The sequence below is a fragment of the Macaca nemestrina genome, chromosome 17 (assembly GCF_043159975.1).
Source record: "Macaca nemestrina isolate mMacNem1 chromosome 17, mMacNem.hap1, whole genome shotgun sequence".
In the NCBI taxonomy this organism is placed as follows: domain Eukaryota; kingdom Metazoa; phylum Chordata; class Mammalia; order Primates; family Cercopithecidae; genus Macaca; species Macaca nemestrina.
This window is the reverse complement of record NC_092141.1, coordinates 18760998-18785838: the sequence shown is the minus strand read 5'-3', so window position 1 is coordinate 18785838 and position 24841 is coordinate 18760998. Positions and strand designations below refer to the sequence as shown.

Sequence of the window (24841 nt, the reverse complement as noted above, 5' to 3'; positions counted from 1 at the left end):
TGGACTGGGCTGGGGCATATAATGCAGAAAGATGAAAAGTGCTCTCCATGATCCATGGAGGCTGAGGTGGGCAGATTGCCTGAGGTCAGAAGTGTGAGACCAGCCTGGCCAACATGATGAAACCCTGTCCCTACAAAACATATAAACATTTGCCTTGCATGGGGGTGTATGCCTGTGGTCCCAGCTACTCAGGAGGCTGATATGGAAATATCAAAGCAAGGTGATTCAAGGGTCTGCTAGAAAACATTTAACCAAAATAAAATACCCATTACATTCAAAGGAGAAGGGCAAGAGGTCCCCACATGATGTTTAGAGAGCGATACGGAGTCAAGTAAGGCATGTGGTGTCTAGAGAACGATTTGGTGTCAAGTAAGGCCTATTTTCAAAGGTTCAGAAATTTAAATATTTCACAATAGACGTTTTCTTCAATTTCTAAAACTAGATACAGAATGAAAATGCTCAGTTTTCATATAATCGCTTTAGTCACTCATAGACCTGTGTTTACAAAAGAAAGGCAACAGTGATCTTCTCTTTCAACACAAAAAGATCTATATCTGCTGAAAATTCCTTAAAAGACTCTTTATACAACCGTATTTGTCCTTCACTTTCATAGATCACCGGATTTGTGTTCAGCAGTTTAAAAAAACCTCTCTATTCGTGTATGCATCCATATATGGATGTGTCTATCTACATATGTAGATATGTGCGAATGTTTGCATGTAAGTGTGTACCTATCTATGATCTATCTAGTCCCTTGGTTCTCATCTGTGATGCCACGATTCAATCAAAGAAAAGCAATATGGCATCACTGCTGTGACACGGTTACTGAACGTGCAGTATAGCGTAGGATTTGGTCAGCCTCCTCAACCATTTTCTTGTCTACTTGATTTTAGAGTCGTTTCTTACTATCAGGCAGATACTAATTAGTTGATATTAAAACCAGCCCTTGTTTAGGCATTTTACTTCAATAATATAGTTTTCATTGTTTAGACATTTTGTAAGCTTAACCTTTCTCTTGCTATCTCTCTAGAAAGATGACAAGACTGCATTTATAGTTTTGCAGCTACAGATAATTGTACAAATAACTAAATATGTGGAATCGTTAATGTGTGTCAAGCACTGTACTAGGCATATTATATACATAATTTATTTACTCTATATAGCCACAGTATAAACTAGTTACCATTTAATCCACATTTTTCAGATAAGGAAAATGAGGTACAGAGAATTTGAGAAATATACGTACATTACACTAGTAGGATGTAGCAAAACCCCCATTTAAACCCACATTTCTCCCCAAAGAGCTTAAACTCCTTTTATGTTATACTGATTTGATACTTATCACTTTTGAGTCTCAGTTTTCTCATCTAAGAACTATACTACTTCATTTATTCATTAACTCTCAGTCACTTGTGCTAGGTTATATGGAGGTGGAGGCACAAGGATTAACCAGGAACAAAACAGACTGTGTATGCTGTCAAGGGCATAACTTTCCAGTCAGAAGAGTCAGAGAGACAGGAAATAAATGACTGTAACATGTCATGTGGTGACAAGAACTTTTATGAAAAATGAAACAGACTAAAGTAGAGAGAAAGTGTTGTATTGGAAGCACTATTTTATATCCTATGTGGAAAATTCTGCTAATGAGACATTTGAATAGCAAGAAGAAGATTCTAGGCAAAAAGTAAGACAAATCTAAGAAGAAGGATGTTCTAGGAAGAACTTGTCCATCAGTGATGCCAGAGCAAAGTGCACAAGGGGAGGATGGTAGATGACAGTTTCAGAGCAATGCCACGAACTAAATAATACAGGGCCTTGGAAGACATTGTGGTCAGTTACTGTCCAACCAGGAGACTGAAACTGCACAGTAATTTGAATAAGGGAAATTGAACGTAAATAACTGTTAACTATTTCAGGGAATTATCTCTTAAAGCAGAGGTGTCCAATCTTTTGGCTTCCCTTGGCCACATTGGAAGAATTATCTCGGGCCACACATAAAACACATGAACACTAATGATGGCTAATAAGCTAAAAAACACACACACACACACACACAAAAAAACTCATAGTGATTTTTTGTTTGTTGTGGGTTTTTTGTTGTTGTTGTTGTTTTGTTTGTTTGTTTGTTTTTGAGAGAGTCTCACCCTGTTGCCAGACTGGAGTGCAGTGGCGCGATCTCGACTCACTGCAACCTCTGCCTCCTGGGTTTAAGGGATTCTCCTGCCTCAGCCTCCCAAGTAGCTGGAACTAGAGGCACAGGCACAGCCAACTTTTGTAGTTTTAGTAGAGACGAGGTTTCACCATGTTGGCCAGCATAGTCTCGATCTCTAGACCTCGTGATCTGCCTCCCTCGGCCTCCCAAAGTTCTGGGATTACAGGCGTGAGCCACTGCACCCAGCCTGTTGTTCTGTTTTTTGAGACAGTCTTACTCCGTCACCCAGGCTGGAGTATAGTGGCATGATCTTGGCTCACTGCAACCTCTGCCTCCATACTCAGTCCATTCTCATGCCTCAGCCTCCCGAGTAGGTGGGATTACAGGCATGTGCCACCACACCTGGCCAATTTTTGTACTTTTAGTAGAGAGAGATGGGTTTTCACCATGTTGACCAGGCTGGTCTTGAACTCCTGACCTCAAGTGATGTGCCTGCCTCAGCCTCCCAAAGTCCTGGGATAACAGGCGTGAACCACTGGGCACCCAGTCAAAAATCTCATAGCGTTTTAAGAAAGTTTACAAATTGGTGTCAGGCCTCATTCAAAGCAGCCCTGGGCTACGGGTTGGACAAACTTGTGAAAGGCCAAGCAAACACACACACAGAATAGGGACAGCAAAATCAGGGAGCTGCCACCGCACTCTCCAGAGCTTCAGGCAAGCAGTGCAGAAGAAACCAATCTGGAAGAACCCCCTGCATACACCAGAACTGAGCGCTAGACCTCCTTGGAGAGGGTGAGGATGTGGCCTGCTTGATAGCAGAGAATTTTGCTGAGGTGCTACACTGACAAAACACTGGGAAGCTGCTCCCCTACATGCTGCCTGTGACCTACTCTGTCCCCAGAGAGGTGATGACCACCGTTGGCTGTAGTCCCCCACAAGGGCAAGGTAAGAGGAACACTCAGAACTAGAAAGAGCCCCAACCTTCAGCGTCCCTCTAGCAGATGCTACAGATGAAGTTTCACACCGTTCCACAGACAAGGCAAAGCCGGCGAGCAGGGTAAAGGGGGAAGTTTGGAACTGATGGTAATCAGCTCAACAGTGCAAGAAAAATGTGTTTTCTTGTGAAAAGACATTCAACATCACTGATTATTAGAGAAATGCAAATCAAAACCACCATGAGATACTACCTCACACTAGTCAGAGTGGCCATTACTAAAAAGTCAAAAAATAACAGATGCTGACAAGGTTGTGGAGAAAAAAGGAACACTTATGCACTGTTGGTGGGAGTGGAAATTAATTCAGCTATCGTGGAAGACAGTGGTGATTCCTCAAAGACACAAGACAGAAATACCATTCAACGAAGCAATCCCAAAACCGGATATATACCCAAAGGAATAGAAATCATTTTATTATGAACACACATGCATGTGTATGTTCATTCCAGCACTAGTCACAATAGCAAAGACATGGAATCAACCCAAATGCCCATCAAAGATAGACTGGATAAAGAAAATCTGGTATATATACACCATGGAATACTATGCAGCCATAAAAAAAGAATTGAGATCATGTCCTTTGCAGGGACACGGATCGAGGTGGAGGCCATTATCCTTAGCAAGCTTGTAAGTGGGAGCTAAATGATGAGAACACATGGACACATAGAGGTGAAGGACAAACACTGGGGCCTTTAGAAGCCTGGAGGGTGGGAGGAGGGAGAAGAGTGGGAAGAAAAACTAGTGGGTACTAAGCTTAATACCTGCATGATGAAAGAATCTATACAACAAGCCCCCATGACACAAGTGTACCTATGGAGCCTGCATATGTACCCTGAACTTAAAAGTTATTTTTAAAAAAAGAAAACATGAGTTTTTCCCTCATTCAAAGAATGTGAGCCAAAGGGTGACATTTTAAATATTCTGAAAAATCAGCTAGGTGGCTTCATGGAAAGACAAAAGGAACAAACAATACAAGAAGTAAAAAGCATCTAGAAAGACAGGCTACTACTAATCGAGACCTGAGATGATAGTGGCTGGGTGGGGTGGCAGCAGTAGACCTGTAAGAGATGCTTGGATTCACAATATATTTTAAAAGAATCACCAACACGATCTACTGATGAATTGGTTTGGCGTATGAGAGAAAGAAAGTAGTCCCAGAGGATTCCAGATTTCTTATGGAAGAACAGAAGTGACATTTACTAGATGGTAAAGACTGAATAAGTGAAAAACTGAGCTTCTCACTTCAAGAAAAACTGACAATATCCTATATGTCAGTGATAAAATTTAAAATTTGAATTAAAAACAAGAATTTTGGGAAACTTTATTAACTACTGTGAGCCAGACTGCTGTCGAAACACCTAAAGATCTTTCTGGTTAGGCTGGCAATGATTTAACAAAGCTGTTGTTTGTTTATTTGACATGGTATAATGAAATGTGCTAACGTTTAAAAGATCTGCTTAACTCCGTGAAACAATGTCTAACGGGTGATATTATAAAATTGGGCATGGGTAAAACTTAGTAAGATGGAACAACAGATTTTAGAGTAAAATTAATCCAACTATTTTGCTCTGTGAGACCAGATTTTTTTCATACACTTATTTAAACTCAATAACATATTTTAACAGATTAAATGTGGAGTTAAATATGATAATCCAGCTATAATCTATTAAATCAGATATTAAAGAGCTTAATAAAACTAATCACTCTTCACATGAATTTCCATTTTCTTTAATTTTTCATGCAAATCGGTGACTTATGTTAACACACAATGAGTTTGTCATCATTGCTTTGAGTCAGCTCATATACTTCTTCCAAATTATCAGACTCAATTTTAATATGGTAAATACCTACACATATAATGAAGATAAATTAAATCACTTTGTGGTCCCCAATAATTTTTAGATTTTAAGGAGTTCCTGATGCCAAAAAGTTTGAAAATTTGTCTTTATTCTTTTGTACTGTAATTTTTATTCCATTTTCAAGACTACATACTTGCTCTTCAGGAAGACTCAAGATGAAAAAAGATTGAAAACTAACCATGAACTCAATACAGGGACCATTACTAAATTAGTAAAAATGTGTATTTATCTCTCTTTTAAAATTTGTGTCGTTTGATTAGAAGAACGTTACTTATATTATCGATCGTATTTTTTTCCCTTAACCTCTGAATCTGGAAATACGCATAGATGTACCCTTACCAACTCTTTCAAATTTTATTTATGCCATCAAGGGCTACCAAGGATCACATTTTTCCACAAATTTAAAGAAAGAAATGATAGAAACACAATATTTTCCCTTGGGAACTATAGGTTTAAGTTCTTAAAGGAAATGTCTAATTGTTTTAATGTAAATAAGAATTTTCTTTTTTCTGCTAGGAGGTATAATATTCTACCTTGTACTACTCAGGTTATTTGGCTTTCATGAATTTCTGCTTTTCCCTATTTTCAGAGCACATGCATTTCCTAACGTCTTCATATTTCTACCGCGTCCATCCGCAAAGCTTTCCCTAACTCATAAAATAACATAATGCCTTGGAAATGAGAGCAAAAAACATGGACTGCTCCAAGTCAACAAGATCAACCTTCATTCTTAAATTTTAGACTGTAATCATGTGCAAAAAATATGAATATACTGCTTAAATGAATTAATCATCTATAAATTTAATACCCAGATCAAAATAATTTTGAAATAAACATCTATAAATTCAATACCCAGATCAAGTATCCTCAACAGTCTAGAATTTCCCATCAGCCATTTCCCCGATCACAATTTACCCTCAATAGTAGTCGCTGTGAAATCTCCTACCACTTTCTCAGGTGCTTTTTGTCTTGCCTGCTTTTTGTTGCCTTTTCTCGGCATTTCTTGCCTTTTTTTGATGCATGTAGATTTTCTTAAACATTCATTTTTTCATTTTATTCCCTTTGGTTTGGAATTTATACACTCTTACTCTCCTGTTAGTAATTTACTAGAAATTACAATATATTTTTGACTTACCAAAATTTAAGTTATTAATACTTTTACCATTATTCTGGAAAATGCAAGGAAGGACCTTAATTCTATTATCCCTTTTTTTTTTTTTTTTTTTTTGACAGAGGCTTGCTGTGTCACCCAGGCTGGAGTGCAAGTGGCTTGATCTCGGCTCGCTGCAACCTCTGCCTGCTGGGTTCAAGCGATTCTCCTGCCTCAGCCTGCCACGCAGCTGGGACTACAGGTGCCCGCCACCACGCCCAGCTAATTTTTGTATTTTTAGTAGAGATGGGATTTCACTATGTTGGCCAGGCTGGTGTTGAGTTCCTGACCTCATGATCCACCCGCCTCAGCCTCCCAAAGTGCTGGGATTACAGGCCTGAGCCACCGTGCCCAGCCCTGTTATCCCTTCTCACATGTACTTGTACTTGTGTGTGAACTGGGTTCTGTGCTGTGTATTTAATATCCCCAAGGCATTGCTGATTTAGTCCATTTGTGTATTGGCAAGATATCTGCCACTTCTGCTGCTCTCCATTCATCCCTGAATCCTTGAAAACATTTATTTGTGATCATTTTGCCTTTTCTTCTTTCTCGGTAAACACTCTTTAGAATTTCTTTTAGGGTCTATCTGCTGATTAAAAACCGATGAGTTTTTACTCATCGGAACATGTTTTAAGGTTATCTTTATTTTTAAAAGATACTTTTGTTGTGTAGGGAAGTTTTGACTAGCGATATCTTACATCACAGTGAAGCTCTACTAATTTCTACTTGTTTCTTGGTTTTCTGCAGCTTCATTACCAGGAGTTTGTCCTTCTGAAATTGCAGGTTATTACATTTCATGAATTTTAGAAAATTCTCAGCAATTGGGTCCTTAAATATTTTTCTGTCCGTTCTTATTTTCATCTCTTTTCTTCAGTGTATATTAGATTTTATTATTAAATATCCTCAGTGACTCTTCAGCTCTTGTATCCATATATCTTTATGTATGTATAAACATGCACATTTTTTCTGGTTAGTTTCTTATAATACCGATTATAATTCACTGCTTCTTTACTCAGTTGTGTCTCATTTGCTGTTAAACTCATTTATTGAGTCACCTTTTTCTTCCTCACATTTTTTAGTCTTAGAATTTTTGTGTGTTTTTTTACCCTATCTGTCACTTTCAGTTTCTACTTTCTTCTTGAAGTTTCCAGGCTTGACCTGATGTCTTTGAATATAGTAATTCTAGTTGCTTTGACACATTTTTTTTTTCTTTTTCTTTGGCGTCTGTTTATTTCTTCTCACAGTGTCTTTTTTTCTTCATTGACCCTCATATCTTTGAGCAAATGTACAAAATATCATGTGTGAACAACCGGTTTTGGCTGTCTTTAGAGGTCCGAATAATGTTTTCTTTCTCCAATGATTGCTATTGGCTCATGCCAGAAGGATAAGGACAGTCAAGTCCTGAATTACTTTCATAAAAATTTGGAGTTGGAACCTTTTTGGGGCACTCAGGTGGAGAGCAGTCAGCCTGCTGTGGTGACTGGGTGAATTCTGGTTCCTTCTCAGTGCTTTAATGCACCAGCAGCCGTTAATATCCATGACAAAACTGGGGGCCTCTGCAAGAACAGCAGAGGTTTAACACAACCTGGTAGATATCCCATCTGAAGTAACAAATGGCTCCAGGGCAAAGCAGCTCTTATTTCTCTAGATGCTGTTTCTCTCCAAATCTCAGCCTGACAATTCTTGGCTGTGCATTAACGCAGTTAGTGTTTAAAAAAATTAAATTATTACCTCCAATTTGTTTTATTTTTATTTGATTTATTTATTTATTTGTGATGGAGTCTTGCTGTCACACAGGCTGGAGTGCAGTGGCACAATCTCAGCTCACTGCAACCTCTGCCTCTGAGAATCAAGGGATTCTCCTCCCTCAGCTTCCCAAGTAGCTGTGACTACAGGCGCATGCCACCACTAATTTTTGTATTTTTAGTGGAAATGGGGTTTCACCATGTTAGCCAGGCTGGTCTCGACCTCCTGACCTCAGTGATCCACCTGCTTTGGCCTCCCAAAGTGCTCGGATTATAGGCATGAGTCACTATGCCTGGCCCTGTTTTGTTTTAAAATGTTATTTTACATACAAAAACTAATTTAAAATATTCTAGGATACCTGGTCTGTCTTTATCAGAAGCATAAATCTGACATTTATTCCTCATAAAAAATGGCATTTGAAATTTTCTCTCACTTGTGATGTTTTGTTGTTGACCTCACAAAGTTGTCTTATAAAAATGTTATGTCTGATAATATTGTTTTGACAAATAATTTTTTCTTTGTGCCATTCTTGAAACTTTTATATTGTAAATGGTTAGATTAAAAGAATTAAGAACTATTTTAAACTGGTGTTACAAAGCAGTGCTTACTAAGGACCTATGTGTTAAAAAAGAAATGGCAATATTTGGGAAAATGTCTGTACAAGCACCTAATTTGAATGTATGTTATACTGCAAATAAAATGTCTCTACTTATAAATATCTTATTCTCGCAGCATAGAATGGAGTGTAGAATAAAGAAATGTGTAACCGATGTCATCAATCAGTTGTAAACACCAGCCTCCAAATTATCTGTTATATTAATCGTTCATACTGAGAGTTCACAGTGAAATAGAGCAATCAGAAAACATGGGCAAATAAAATTATTAAAAGTTCATCTCTATGATGTGCCATGTTCTGAATAGGCAGTTTGAGTGTCCAGGCGATCTGTACAAGAAAGAGAGTTGTTATTTCGTCAAGGACACATGCATTTTTCAGTCTAGAAGAATGTCATCATTTTCTTGAAGTCATTGCAGTGTTCCTACTCTGTATCAAACAGCAAATATCTCTGATTCCTAAGTCAACAGCGTAGTTTTTATTTGATTTTTTTCTAAGTGAATAAAATGAAAAATAAAATGTTCTGTCACAGTCCCAAAACACTGCTGATATATGGAATAGTTGAGATGATAGAATATGATTTTACAACTCCAAACTGAAAATACCTATCCAAACAGTTGCATCCCTGAAAAACTATTCTATTGTCTGACAAAAGACTCTCTCATGATAGGAAGTTTTTTCTAAAGTTTTCTAGAAATAGTGACAGAGATTAAATTTTACGTGGCCCCAAGAAAAGGAATCAGAATTGAGTATTGTCAATGATTGCTTATGGGCTTGAGAATTAAGAAAAAAAAGGCCCCTCCCCACAGGTACTAACAGTTACATAACCGCGGGTGCCATGGAACTAATTTGACATATTGAAAGAATTTTCCATAATCATTCAGTATTTTGTCTATGACAAATCAAAATATAACTATCAAATTCATACCTATGTAAGTTACAAGTCAAATCTTATTTTAAAAACCATTCAAACTCTGGAGATTTATCTTAACAGTGACAAAGAAATTGGGAAGTAGTATTGTTAACCATCCAATTGACTCTTTGACCTAAGAATACTGTAAGGATATATATTTAATTTCTATTGAAACAAATGAGCACAGTTGTTTATATCATGTAGTTACAGTTTTGATTTTTTAAAGAATTCAACCAAAACCATCAATCCTGAAGTATCAAACTCCAGTGACTTCAGCAATTCTGCTTTTGAATTCGGTGACTTGGTAACAAATGTAAGTAAAATCTTAATAATTTCATGGTAACCCTCTCCATTTTTTCAGAATTAAAACAACAATACATTTTACCTTTGCTGATTATTAAGGAATGTCCTCAGTATCATCTAATATTTATGTTCTTTGCAAATGCAAGCACTGAACACCGATATTTTAAATAACATTATCTTGTTTTTAAAAATCATGTATCTTTCATGCATCCTTAACCATCTGATCAATGATCGGAACAGGGGAAAGTGAGTGAGTATCACTGGGATTCTCTCAGAGTCACATTTAATTGGCTGGGACCAAGGCCTTTGAATTTCTATCTAGAATTTTCTGAGATTAACGTACAAGTAATCACTCTGTATAAAAGCAGCTTAAAATACTGGACATAGCTTCAGTATCAGAACACTTTCAACTATAGTGTGACGTGCACAATTGCTTTGTTTTTCTTGAACATTTTCTCTCTTCCACTTGGTTAAGAATTTAGCAGATTGTGCTTTTCTGGAGAAAAAAAATGTTGGAAACCAAATTTTATTTAACAAAATAAAGTGATTTAGGCACAGATACATTTTGAACTTAATTCTACAGTACACGTTTCACAACAAATTTCCTTGTATTAGTGGTAGATCATTTCACACACAGAGCAAGATCGAGCACTGCAGAATACAGCTAATTGTGCTAATGTATCACAATTACAGAAATACCTGTGCTAAATAAACAACCTTGTTCTATTTCATGAAAATGAACAGTGTTCAATAACCCTCAAAATATTTTATTTCATGCTGATTCACATTTCTTCTAACCCTTTTTTCTGTGACGTTGCTTCCATAATAACATAGAATGTTTTTAAAGAGGCAAATGTAGTTTTTTTCATGTATCTTTTTCAGATACTGTCTTTCTTTTTTTTTTTTTTTTTTTTTTGAGACGGAGTCTCGCTCTGTCGCCCAGGCTGGAGTGCAGTGGCCAGATCTCAGCTCACTGCAAGCTCCGCCTCCCGGGTTCACGCCATTCTCCTGCCTCAGCCTCCCAAGTAGCTGGGACTACAGGCGCCCGCCACCTCGCCCGGCTAGTTTTTTGTACTTTTTAGTAGAGACGGGGTTTCACCGTATTAACCAGGATGGTCTCGTCTCCTGACCTCGTGATCCGCCCGTCTCGGCCTCCCAAAGTGCTGGGATTACAGGCTTGAGCCACCGCGCCCAGCCCGATACTGTCTTTCTTAAGAAAGCATGGTGACTTGCAGTTATTACCATGCGCATTCTTTCTTTTTTGGCAAAAGGATATAATTTGTTTTAAAAAGCCAATCCCAATACTGTCCTATGTGTATATAGAGTGGCCATGCTGTTAAATTTGCACAAAGAGACTGTCAGTGACTGAGAATGACTCAAATTGCAACTTCCTGTTGTAGTGTTGCAAAGGTTGCCTATGCCTGATGCTGTGTTAAATACCCAAAGCTTTCATGGAGGGAACTAACAATGGACCTTTTCACTGGGTGGCTGTGCACAGTTGTGCTTCCAGAATCTTTATCCACATTACTTCATAGTAAAATAACAACACAAAAACAAAACACAAACCACCTGATCTCCAAGAGCTTTTTAAAACCAAAACCACCATGTGAGACTTAATAATCAAAGATTACAGAATTAGTATAGTACACATTGGATATGGATCACATATCTGCAGTTAAGTCATGGTAAGTCTAGTAAATATCCAGATGGTAACATCTAAGAGCAGCATTGATAATTAATTATATATGAGGAGGTCATGTTAGTGTTCCACAACAAATTAAAGAGATGAAGTCCATGAAGTTATCTATGCTACTCTATATTACAGATGGGAAAAGCTTGGGTAATATTCAGTGTGGATACTGACTTGTGTTCCTGACTCAATAGGCGGTGCTCAGACACGTGTAACCCACTGATAGTATGAATGAACGTGTGCTGTAAGTGAACCCCTTTTGGGCATGAGGTTATTTTTTTCTATGAGTACATTAAATCATTTTGTTTTCCAGGTGTAAATGAAGCCTTCAATTTGATTGAATAAAACACAAGATGTGCAACAACCATGCCCAGCTAATTTTTGTATATTTTTGTACAGCCAGGGTTTCACCATGTTGCCCAGGCTGGTCTGGGACTTCTGAGTTCAAGCCATCCACGTGCCTTGGCCTCCCAAACTGCTAGGATTACAGGTGCGAGCCACTGCATCTGTCCTAAAATACAGATTTTGCTTCATTTCTACACTTGATGTTCTGGTACAGACATTTGCTTGGAAATACAATATAGTTAGCTGAAGACCTTTCACGGGGAAATAAGATATCAGCAGATATTCCGGGATTTTAAACTAGAATACAAAACAAGAAAATATTTTTAAAAAACCATAGGGTAATATGAAATGTATTTACATCCTTACATTTAACTGCTTATTTTACAAGCAATAAGTTACCATTCACCAATTAATAGTCTATGTCAAGTTCACCTTTAAGTATTAATACACATAAACTTCTATGAAGTTCTACAATGCCAAATAAAACAGCAACATTTAGGTTTAACGTGTATTTTATATAGGCATAATGCAACACCAGCATTACAGGATTGCATTGACAAATTCTCTTGACTCTAAGGCATGATGTTAAAAGACTTAGGCAGTTTAACTGTTTTTGAGTTTTTTATATTAAGGAAACCTAAATTTGTATGAGTGAATTAATTAAATTGAATTAATTACATTTCCTTATAGGTTTATCAGTTTATCCTATCTTTGCTAAAATAATATGCACTGCCCCACAAAATGAATGCCGTATTCACAGTCATGTTTCAGCCACAATCTTAAAGATTTGGGGGAAACAAATGCAGTCTAAAATCAGAGATTCCATGTTCAATGCCAAAGGTACACACCTCTTATTTTTTCCCCAATGAGCCTCTAGGAAGAGTCTTCAAATTACGTATCAAAGTGCACTTCATGGAAATGTAACGTTTTCGTCTATAGCTGGTGAACAGCATGCAATTTGACAGCACTGTCACTTAACAATCCGAGACTGCTCTGGATCTAAGTACTAAAAATGACCCACACTGCAATCGCAAAACATTTGGAAGTGGGACTTTATTGAACAAAGTTAGGACGGGACTCTAAAGCAGCACTTGCTTCTTTTGCTCCAAGACGACGTTTAAACGTTTGTTATACTATTGTTTCTTTTTCCCCCCAACTCTACTCCCACACTGCCTTTTCTCCCCCACCACCTTCTCCCACCGTCTTTCCCCGCTTCTCTTCTCCCTCCCTCCACCCTCCCCTCTTCTCCCAGCACTGTCTTCTCAGCCCGTCTTTCTGCCTTTTTCTTCCCCTCTCCCCACCTCGTTCCCTGCTTCATCCTCTTCTCTCCCACCGATCTTTTTCCCCTCTCCGTCTCTTTCCCCAACGTCGTCTTCGCCACTTTCCCCTCCCTTCTTCTTCCCCCCATCCCGTCTTCTTCCCTTCTCCCTCCCCACCCTTTTCTTCCCCTCTCCCTCTCCCCTTTCCAACCGTCTTCCCCACCTTCTGCCCTTTCCCTCCCCTCTCCTTCCCGACCCTTCTCCTTTCCCACCTTTCCCTTCCCCACCTTTTTCTCCCACCTTTTTTCCCCCCTCTCCTTCTTCCTCAACGTCTTCTCTCCTCCTTCTTCCCCACCGCGGTCTTCCCGCACCCTCTGCTGCCCTCTCCCCACCGTCTTCTTCCCGCACCTTCTGCTCCCCTTCACAGTTTTTTTTCTCTTCCCCACCGTTTTCTTTCCCTCAGTCTCTCCGCCTCCTCGCAGCACCGGTTCCTGTGGCGGCATCTTTTCCTCCCATGTCCCTCTCCCCACGGCCTCCCCCACCCTGCTCTCCACCCGCTCGCTTCCCCTCTCCACCTTCCCGCCTATTCCCGCAGCAGCGTCTTCCCGCCGCTCCCTCTTCTCCCCTCCCCCTCCCTCTCCTCACCGTCTTCTCCCGGCCTATTACTGCAACCGTTTTCTTCCTCACCCCGCACCGTTTTCTTCCCATGTCTTCCCACCCGCATGCAGCAGCGTCTGTCTGCCGCGGTCTTCTCACCGCCCTCTTCTCCTCTCCCCATCGTCTTCTTTCCTAGCCAAGATCTTATTCTCCACCGTCTTCTTCCGCCTCCATCTCCCCACCTTCTTCTTGCAGTAGCGTCTTCTTGCCGCGCTTTTCTCTCCCCGCATCCCCTTCTTCCTTCTTCTTCTCCCCACCGTGTTCTCTCCCCACCTTCTCCCCGCACTGTCTTCTCCCTTCACCGTCTTCTCCAGGCGCCTTCCCCACAACCGTTTCCCGCGCCCCGCCCCCACCGTTTTCTTCCCCTGAAACCGTTTTCTTCCCATGTCCTCCCACCTTCTCGCAGCAGCCTCTGTCTGGGGCGGTCTTCTTCCCACTCTCTTCTCTCCCTCTCCCCATCCTCTTTATTACCAGCGTCTTATTCTCCACCGTCTTCTTCCCCTCCCCACCATTCTCTGCCCATTTCCGTCTCCCCACCTTCTCGCAGCAACGACTTCCTGCCGCGCTTTTCTCTCCCCGCACCCTCTTCTCGCCGCTTCCTCTCCCCACGGTCTTCGTCTTCTCGCCCACTCCCTTCTCCGCGCTCTCCCACTGCCTTTCACTTAGAAGCCCTCCACGCGTGCGCGCGCCTGTGTCCCTGCGCCCGGTGTGTCTCTGCGCCCAGGTAGACCCGTGAGCTGGGCCCCTGAGCTCCGCGCCAGCACCCTGCTGGAGACCCCGGAGAGTCGCTGCCTGTGCCACCGCGGCTGTCGCCGCCCCCGCCGCTACCTCAGAACTGAACAGTGTTGGCTGCGGGCGGAAGACAGTGGGGCCCAGAAGACTGCGGGGAGAGGGGGAGGAGGGGACGGAGAGGGTGGGAAAGACCTTGGAAAGTGAGAGGGGGGAGAAGAAGGTTCGGGGAAGAAGACTGTGGGGAGAAAGTGCAGGGAGAAGACAGTGTGGTAGGGAAGACAATGGAGCAAAACGGTGAGGAGACGGAGAAGGACGGTGGGAAAAAAAACCGTGAGGACCAAGCCGGGTGCGGTGGCTCACGCCTGTAATCCTAGCACTTTGGGAGGCTGAGACGGGCGGATCACAAGGTCAGGAGTTCGAGACCTGCCTGGCCAGCATGCTGAAACCCAGTCTCTACTAAAAATACAAAAATTAGCCGGGCGTGGTGGCGACCGTCTGTAATCCCAGCTATGCCAGAGGCTGAGGCAGAAGAATCGCTTGAACCCGGAAGGCGAAGGTTGCAGTGAGCTGAGGCCGCACCACTGCACTCCAGCCTGGATGACAGAGCAAGACGCCATCTCAAAAAAAGAAAAAAAAAATACAGTGGGGAGAGGGCGAGGGGAAGAAGATAGTGGGAAAGAAGACCACCGAGACAGGGAGAAGAGGTGGAGAGAGCGCTGTTGTTTCACTGAATATTCTTCAATTAAAGTTAAAATGCTCTCATAAGTTCTGTATTTTCAACTTTTGCTCTTCGGGTTGGTATATTCTTCCTCCGTCTCTCCTTAATTTTATTCAACACCAAGTTGTAACTCCAAAGACCTTTCTCTTTTTATTTTCTAATGTTTTTCTTTTTATTTTCTAATGTTTTTCTTCTAAGAACATTCCTAACGCTGGTAGCACTTTACAGTGTTGCAAGGCTGTGAATCCTATTTCCTGTCATCTCTTCATGCTTTCCCATTGAGATATCAGCAGATTTTCATCCCATTATTTTGTTTACACTAGGAACATTTCAGCTTGGCTAGACCTGTTTTCTACTTGATTTTTTTCAACTTCAAGCTTGACAAGCCCCAATATGCTCCTTTACCAATTGTTTCTATCTCAGGAATTGGTTTCTTGTTGCACTGTGGTACACATGAAGCCATATACCTTTTTCAGCTCATTATCCTCAGAATGTTTTTATACGTTATTGACACAGAATAGACACCTAATAAATATTTCTAAATTTTTATTGTTCTTGCTTGTCACAAAACAGCAATCACTTTTTTTTTTAGCATGATACATGCCCTTCTATCATCTGCCTATCATTTGCCTATCACATTTTATTTCTTCCCACTCCCCCATTTGTTTCCCACTCTGTGGCCATTCCGAACTACTTAGAGCTCTGTCAAGTCTCCATGCTATTTTATAATAATCATTGCTAATGAAAAGAAAAGGAGCTTTAAAGCATAGGCAGAACTCACTGTTTTCTAAAAAACACATGCATATCTCCCATGTTGAATAGTGTCAGAAAGTCATGTCCACCTGGAACCCGGGCGTGGTGGCACGCGCCTGTAATCTCAGCTACTCTGGAGGCTGAGACAGGAGACTGAGGCAGGAGAATTGCTTGAACCTGGGAGACGGAGGTTGCAGTGAGCCAAGATCGTGTCACTGAACTCCAGCCTGGGTGACAGAGCAAGACTCCGTCTCAAAAAAAAAAAAAGCACAGATGGAAAGACGTGCCCATGTCCTCTCCTCGGTCCACTCTGGGGCCTTGGAAATGCTGCAGCAGGGAGCAGGCCCCAGGCTGCACATGTCCTGAACTCATGATGCGTGTGTGCAAAAGTGAACAATAAATTATTTCAAAGATGCAAGGAAAAAAAGAAAATATCAACAGAATTTTCTTTCCCATAATCTTCATGCACCTCCTGGTCCGGATGAGTTCATGTTCCCATCTCTAAGCACAGGGATTGATTATGACGGCATGTATAGGACTGAGCGACCCCACACTCTGTGATCCAGCATGGAATTATGATTTACATCACCATAGGAAGAGTACAGAGGCTTAAACAGAAAAAAAGGCAAATTTTCAAGTAAATGGGCAATGAGTTTGGGGAAGGCATTAAAAATTTCTGCTATATCAGAGATGTGATCCAAATTACAAAGTGTTGCAAATCAAAACATATATGCTTAGTTTAAATAGGTTTCAGAAGATAAGTGCTAGGCAAAACCATTGTTATTAAAGTTTCACTAGACTGCTGTCATGGAGTGAATAGGAAATATTTGTACATGGAAATGGATTTTTTTCTGAGTTTTAAAAAGAAAAGCTTTCCAGTTCTTTGAAATTACCAAATAACCATGAATAATCATTACCTTAATAAAAAGTTATTTTCACTTTAAAAAAAGAAATCCAAACACAGAACCAACAACAGTGAGGAAACCACAAAAGAAAAGGTCCACAACAAAAGCACTGATATGGAGCATAGAAGATTTAGAATCACACACAGACATGCTCTAAGCCTGGCTCACACATTGTTGTGACGTTAGTGCAAAACTTAAAATTATATGTATATACAAAACTTACAATGATATGTATATATAACACTTATATATATATATAATCCATTTTACCTGGCTTTGGGTCTCATAACAATTTATATTTGAGTGGCTCCACAGTGAATTAATATGTAGACAGATTTATTGATTCATTTGTTTATATTTTATTGTTAAATTGATTTAATTTTATCACAAATGAACATACCATTTTTACCCTCTCAACCATTTTTAAGTATACATTTCAGTATTTAGTATAGTCACATTGTTGTAAATCCAATTTCCACAACTTTTTCATCTTGCAAAAGTGAAACTGTGTACCCATTAAACAACTCCCAATTTCTCCTACCCCACCCCCCTAGTAACTATCATTCTATTTTCCGTTTCTAGGAGTTTGCCCACTTGAGATACTACATATAAATAAAATTATAGGCCGGGCGCGGTGGCTCAAGCCTGTAATCCCAGCACTTTGGGAGGCCGAGATGGGCGGATCACGAGGTCAGGAGATCGAGACCATCCTGGCTAACACGGTGAAACCCCGTCTCTACTAAGAAATACAAAAAATAGCCGGGCGAGGTGGCAGCGCCTGTAGTCCCAGCTACTCGGGAGGCTGAGGCCGGAGAATGGCGTGAACCCGGGAGGCGGAGCTTGCAGTGAGCTGAGATCCGGCCACTGCACTCCAGCCTGGGCTACAGAGCGAGACTCCATCTCAAAAAAAAATAAAATAAAATAAAAATAAAAATAAAAAATAAAATTATACAGTGTTTGCCCTTTGTAAATGGCTTATTTCATTTAGCATAATGTAGTCAGGGTTCATCTATGCTGTAGCATACATGAGAATTCCTTCCATTTTGGGGATGAATAATATTTTACTGTGTGCCAAAACGTGCATCACATTTTGCTTATACAATCATTCATTGATGGACGCTTAGGTTGCTTCTACTGTCTGGCTATTGTGAACAATGCTGCTTTGAACATGAGTGTAGAACTATCTCTTTTAGACCCTATTTTCAGGTTTACTCGGTATGTATCCAGAAGTGGAATTGCTGGATTATACAGTAATTCTGCTTTTAAGTGTTGAGGAACTGACATACTGTTTTGCATAGAATCTGCACCACTTTAAATCTCTTCCAACAGTGTACAGGGGTTTCAATTTCTCCACGGTCTGGACAACATTTGTTATTTTCTTTTTAAAAATATAGTGGCCATGGTTATTATTTATTTTGATCACCAGATTATCTTTTTCAGTGTTTGAGTTTTACAAGAATATCAATTCTATTTTTCTATTATCCTTTTATAAATATTTTATATAAATATCTCATCAAATGATTAGGATCATTGTTACTGTTTTTATTTCAATGCTTTATAGTAAAGGCCACTGAATATATAAATACATAAAATATATAAATGATATATTTTCCTTTAACTCCTTTACGAATGGCTATAAATACAGATTTTTCAATAAATTACTATGTGCCAATCACTCCACAATGTTCAAAGTAGGCTTTAATATTGCCATGTTAAACTTCTCTACTTGTGATTTATATATCTAACCCAGCTGTCAGCAAGACAGTTTTGCTTCCTGGTTGAAATGGCTCTGGCTTTATGTAGACCATTCATTCAATTTCCATGCCACTTCCCTGAAATATTTGTGGTTCATTTTTTCAATTCAAGTAAACATGCTTTTTTTTTTAATACTCTGCTACATTCCTGATGTCATACAAATTATGCAAGGGGTCAAAACATAACTCTGGTCCTTTTCAAGAGAAAGTAATAATATTTCATTAAAAATAACTTATGAAAACATGACCAAAATATGATAGACTATTCATTTGTCTTTTAATTAGGTAACTGCTTATTTATCTTTCTCAAATGTTTCACCTTCTTCCATAATTTTATCATTTTACTTTTTTACCTTGTCTTTTGATTTCTAGATTATATTAATTTCTACAAGATCACATTTTAATTTTTATTTCATTTCCTATACATTTGGCATTCCTATCTGGCAAGCTTCCACAAAATTTAGTGGTATACAAGCAATTGCTTATTTTTCATTTATATTTTACTGTCTGTGACATCTTTATAATTAGTTGATAATTTCTGTCATGCATCAAAATAACTCATTGCTATAAATGTCCTATTTTTAAAATTTTTCTCAGCTTCTTTTTTCATTTTCAATTCTTCGTGTATTTTTTGATTCTTATTTTTTGGGCTTCGAAAATACCTTTATATATCCCTCTGGATTACTTTAGTGTCACAATTATTCTTTAAATTTTATATAAGCTTTACATACATTTAGTGTTTTATGGATAATGATACTGTATTTGAAGCTTGAGTATAACTACAAAATATCTTTTTTTATCCCAAGACATTTAATAAAAAGAAATAATGTTAACGTAGAGCAGATTAGTAGACGAAATGAATGACAGATGGGGAATTGCTATAAGCACTATATTTCACTCAGGTCATTTTAAAACCAGCAAAATAACTACCAAATCATTGCATTGGACCAGGCGCAGTGACTCATGCCTGTAATGCCAGCACTTTGGGAGGCTGAGACAGGTGGATCATCTAAGGTCAGGAGTTTGAGACTAGCCTGGACAACCTGGTGAAACCCTGTCTCTAGTAAACAAGAAATAAGCCAGTCCTGGTGGCGCATGCCTGTAATCCCAGCTACTCAGGAGGCTGAGACAGGAGAATTAACTGAACCCAGGAGGCGGAGGTTGCAGTGAGCCAAGATCGTGCTACTGCACTCCAGCTTGGGTAGCAAGCGCGAAACTACATCTCAAAAAAAAAAAAAATATATATATATATATATATCATTGCATTGAATTGTATGCTTCAAAATTTTCTTCATTCTTGACAATAAATGGAGATAGATGATTATAAGAACACAATTCAGTATTGCTTGAAAACATTCCAGTAATTTCACAGGAAAAATGTTTATAACGTAGAATATGAGCTTAATGACAAGAAACGTCTTTCCTCTGTTCAATACTGAATACTCAATTCCAATCACTGGGCCTGGTATGTGAAAAGAGTTTCTTGGTTTAAAAAATTTACTTAAGTTGTCAATGAGTGAGGGAAAAATAAGACAAATTTTATGTTATACTACATACAATACCAATAGAAATTGTGGAACAGATTTTACATTTTAAATGTCGATTTTACTTATAATCTATACATAAAAGGAAAATGAAGTTAGGTTTTTATTAACTAGAAGCTGTTATGAGAACGTGGACAGAAGTCTTCTATTTTCAAGTGCAAAGTTACTTACATTTAAGAAACAACTTAAGATATATGATAAATAAAAATTTTGTTGTGCAGTAAAATTAGAGTGCAAGACCGACCATAATCTGTACAAAGAATTAAAAACCTAAATATGTCAATGGATCATAAGTATCAAGTGACAACAAATGAGTAGATTTTTATAGGGCTCATGACCTCTGCTTATTACCTTTAAATACTGCAAAAGAAAAAATAATTCTCTTGGCAGGTTAATATTTGTATTTTATTGATCATATCATTTATGCCATGGGTCTCCAAAAATGTTCTGGGCTGCATATATGTTCTGCATATGAATCTTGGAAGAATACTCATTTACTGTCAATAGTAGTTTTAAAAAGTAAAACGACATTTTATGTAGCATTTTATTCTTTTCCCTTAGCATGCTGTATTAGTTTCCTGAGGCTAGGAACAGAACAAATGACCACAAACGGAGTGGCTTAAGACAATAGAGAGTTATTTTTTCACAGGTCATGAGGCCAGAAATTCAAAAGGGAGGTGTATGATTGATTTCTTTGGGAGGCTTTCAGGTAAAAATCTCCTTCTTAGCTTCTGGTGGTTTCCAGCTGTCCTCGGCATTCCGTGACTGTAGGCAGCATAACTCCAGACTCTGCCTCCCTTGTCTCATGGCCATCTTCCCTGTAGGTCTCTATAGGTTCCCATGGCCTTTCTGTAAGGACACAGCCATTGGCTTTACGGCCCACCCTAATGCATTGTGACCTCGTCTTCATCAAGTGTATCTGCAGAGACCCTGTTTCCAAATAGCTTAACATTCTTGGGTTCCAGGTGGACATGACTTTCTGCGGGACACTACTTGCATGGGAGATATGCATGTAATTTTTAGAAAATAATGAGTTCTGGCCGGGCGCGGTGGCTCAAGCCTGTAATCCCAGCACTTTGGGAGGCCGAGGTGGGCGGATCACAAGGTCAGGAGATCGAGACCACAGTGAAACCCCGTCTCTACTAAAAATACAAAAAATTAGCCGGGCGCGGTGGCGGGCGCCTGTAGTCCCAGCTACTCAGGAGGCTGAGGCAGGAGAATGGCGTGAACCCGGGAGGCGGAGCTTGCAGTGAGCCGAGATCGCGCCACTGCACTCCAGCCTGGGCAACAGCGTGAGACTCCGTCTCAAAAAAAAAAAAAAAAAAAAAAAAAATGAGTTCTGCCTCTGCTATAAAGCTCCTTTTCATTAGCAATGATTATTATAAAATAGCATGGACAGTTGACAGAGCTCTAAGTAGTTCTGAATGGCAACAGCGTGGGTAACAAATGGGGGAGTGGGAAGAAATAAAATGTGATAGGCAAATGATAGGCAGATGATAGAAGGGCATGTACATCATGTTTAAAAAAGTGATTGCTGTTTTGTGACAAGGAAGAACAATAAAAATTTAGAAGTATTTATTAGGTGTCTATTCTGTGTCAATAACGTACAAACGCATTCTGGGGATAACGAGCTGAAAAGGGTATATGGCTTCATGTGTACCACAGTGCAACAAGAAACCAATTCCTGAGACAGAAACAATTGGTAAAGGAGCACATTGGGGTTTGTCAAGCTTGAAGTTGAAAAAAATCAAGTAGAAAACAGGTCTAGCCAAGCTGAAATGTTCCTAGTGTAAACAAAGTAATAGGATGAATATCTCCTGATACCTCAGTGGGAAAGCATGAAAAGATGACAGGAAATAGGATTCAGAGCTTTGCAACATTGTAAAGTGTTACCAGCCTTAGGAATGTTGTTAGAAGAAAGAAAAACATTGGAAAATAGAAATTCTTTGGAGTTATAACTTGGTGTTGAAAAAAATTAAGGAGAGACGGAGGAAGAAAAGAATATACCAACCCGAAGAGCAAAAGTCGAAAATACAGAACTTATGAGAACATTTCAACTTTGAGGAATGTTCAGTGAAACAACAGAGCTCTCCCCACCTCTTCTCCCTGTCTCAGTGGTCTTCTTTCCCACTATCTTCTTCCCCTCGCCCTCTCCCACTGTATTGTTTTTTCTTTCTTTTTTTGAGATGGAGTCTTGCTCTGTCATCCAGGCTGTCCAATGGTGCGGTCTCAGCTCACTGCAACCTCCGCCTCCCTGGTTCAAGCGACTCTCCTGCCTCAGCCTCTGGAGTAGCTGAGATTACAGGCATCCACCACCACGCCCGGCTAATTTCTGTATTTTTAGTAGAGACTGAGTTCTCCTGACCTTGTGATCTGCCTGCCTCAGCCTCCCAAAGTGCTGGGATTACAGGCATGAGCCACCGCGCCCGGCCTCGTCCTCTCCGTCTTCTTTTCCACCCTCCTTTCTCCCTCTCCTCAGCGTTTTCCTCCACCTTCTTCTCTACCACACTGTCTTCTCCCTGCACTTTCTCCTTACTCCCCAGTCTTATTCTCCTCCTTCTCCCAGCTCCCACTTTCCAAGGTCTTTCCCACCCTCTCCGTCCCCTCCTCCCCCTCTCCCCGCAGTCTTCTGGGCCCCACTGTCTTCCGCCCGCAGCCAACACTGTTCAGTTCTGAGGCAGCGGCGGGGGCGGGGGCGGGGGCACAAGCAGCGACTCTCCGGGGTCTCCAGCAGGCTGCGGGGGCGGAGCTCAGGGGCCCAGCTCAGGGTCTGCCTGGGCGCAGAGACACATCGGGCGTAGGAACACTGGCGCGCGCACGCGTAGAGGACTTCTAGGTGAAAGGCAGTGGGAGAGCTCGGAGAAGGGAGTGAGAAGACGATCGGGGGAGAAGACGGTGGGGAGAGGAAGAGGGGAGAAGAGGGTGCGGGGAGAGAAAAGCGCGGCAGGAAGTCGCTGCTGCGAGAAGGTGGGGAGATGGAAACGGGAATCAAATGGTGGGGAAGGGAAGAAAACGGTGGGGAATAAGAGGCTGGGAAAAAAGAGGATGGGGAGAGGGAGAGAAGAGAGTGGGAAGAACACTGCAGCAGACAGACGCTGCTGCGAGAAGGTGGGAGGACATGGGAAGAAAACGGTTTGAGGAGGAGAAAACGGTGGGGGGGAAACAGTTGTGGGGAAGGCGCCTGGAGAAGACGGTGAAGGGAGAAGACGGCGCGGGAAGAAGGGGGTGAGAGGAGAGAAAAGCGCGGCAGGAAGACGCTGCTGCGAGAAGGTGGGGAGATGGAGGCGGAAGAAGACGGTGGGAATAAAAGGCTGGGAAAGAAGACGATGGGGAGAGGAGAAGAGGGTGGTGAGAAGACTGCGGCAGACAGACGCTGCTGCGAGGAGGTGGGAAGACATGGGAAGAAAACGGTTGGGGGTAATAGGCCGGGAGAAGACGATGGGGGGGGGAGGGGAGGAGAGGGAGCGGCGGGAAGGTGGAGAAAGAGGGGAAGCGAGCGAGTGGAGAGGAGGGTGGGGGAGGCCGTGGGGAGAGGGAGATGGGAGGAAAAGCTGCCGCCACAGGAACCGGTGCTGCGAGGAGGCGGAGAGACAGGGGAAGAAAACGGAGGGGAAGGGGAAAAAAACTGCGGGGGACAAGAAGGTGCGGGAAGAAGACGGTGGGGAGAGGGCAGCAGAGGATGCGGGAAGACTGCGGTGGGGAAGAAGGAGGGGAGAAGACGTTGAGGAAGGAGAGGGGAAAAAAGGTGACAAAAAGGTGGGGAAGGGAAAGGTGGGAAAGGAGAAGGGTCGGGAAGGAGAGGGGAGGGAAAGGGCAGAAGGTGGGGAAGAAGACGGTTGGAATGGGGAGAGGGACAGGGAAAGAAAAGGGTGGGAAGAGAGAAGGGAAGAGGACAGGATGGGGGGAAGAAGAAGGGAGGAGAAAGTGGCGAAGACGACGTTAGGGAAAGAGACGGAGAGGGGAAAAAGATCGATGGAGAAAAGAGCATGAAACGGAACGAGGTGGGGAGACGGGAAGAAAAAGGCAGAGAGACGGACTGAGAGAGAGGACACTGCTGGGAGAAGAGGGGAGGGCGGAGGGAGGGAGAAGGGAAGCGGGGAAAGACGGTGGGAGAAGGTGGTGGGGGAGAAGACAGCGTAGGAGAAGAGTTTGGGGGAAAAAGAAACAGAAGTGATACTAACGTTTAAACGTCGTCTTGGAGCAAAGGAAGCAAGTGCTGCTTTAGAGTCCCGGCCTAACTTTGTTCAATGAAGTCCCACTTCCAAATATTTTGCGATTGCAGTGTGGGTCATTTTTAGTACTTAGATCCAGAGCAGTCTCGGATTGTTAAGTGACAGTGCTGTCAAATTGCATGCTGTTCACCAGCTGTAAACAAAAACATCACTTTTCCTTGAAGTGCACTTTAATATGTAATTCAAAGACTTTTCCTAGAGGCTCATTGGGGAAAAAATAGAGGTGTGTACCTTTGGCATTGAACATGGAATCTCTGATTTTAGACTGCATTTGTTTCCCCAAATCTTTAAGATTGTGGCTGAAACATGACTGTGAATACGGCATTCATTTTGTGGGGCAGTGCATATTATTTTAGCAAAGATAGGATAAACTGATAAGCCTATAAGAAAATGTAATTCAATTTAATTAATTCACTCATACAAATTTAGGTTTCTTTAATGTAAAAAACCCAAAAAGTTGAATTGCCTTAGTCTTTTTAACATCATGCTTAGAGTCAAGAGAATTTGTCGGTGCAATCCTG

General features: G+C 41.0%; 1 long non-coding RNA gene and 2 pseudogenes across 1 annotated transcript; 1 reads left to right on the top strand and 2 right to left on the bottom strand.

Moving 5' to 3' along the window:
- Nucleotides 1–10621: 10621 nt before the first annotated feature.
- Nucleotides 10622–13283, bottom strand: LOC139359462 (uncharacterized). The gene is made up of 2 exons (XR_011615456.1): nucleotides 12615–13283; nucleotides 10622–12063 (listed from the first exon to the last, which is right to left on the bottom strand). It is a non-coding gene; the product is annotated as an uncharacterized lncRNA (long non-coding RNA).
- Nucleotides 13284–13670: 387 nt separating this feature from the next.
- On the top strand, nucleotides 13671–17419 carry LOC139359461 (uncharacterized; annotated as a pseudogene).
- Nucleotides 17420–19839: 2420 nt separating this feature from the next.
- Nucleotides 19840–24076, bottom strand: LOC139359459 (uncharacterized; annotated as a pseudogene).
- Between the last annotated feature and the right edge of the window lie 765 nt (nucleotides 24077–24841).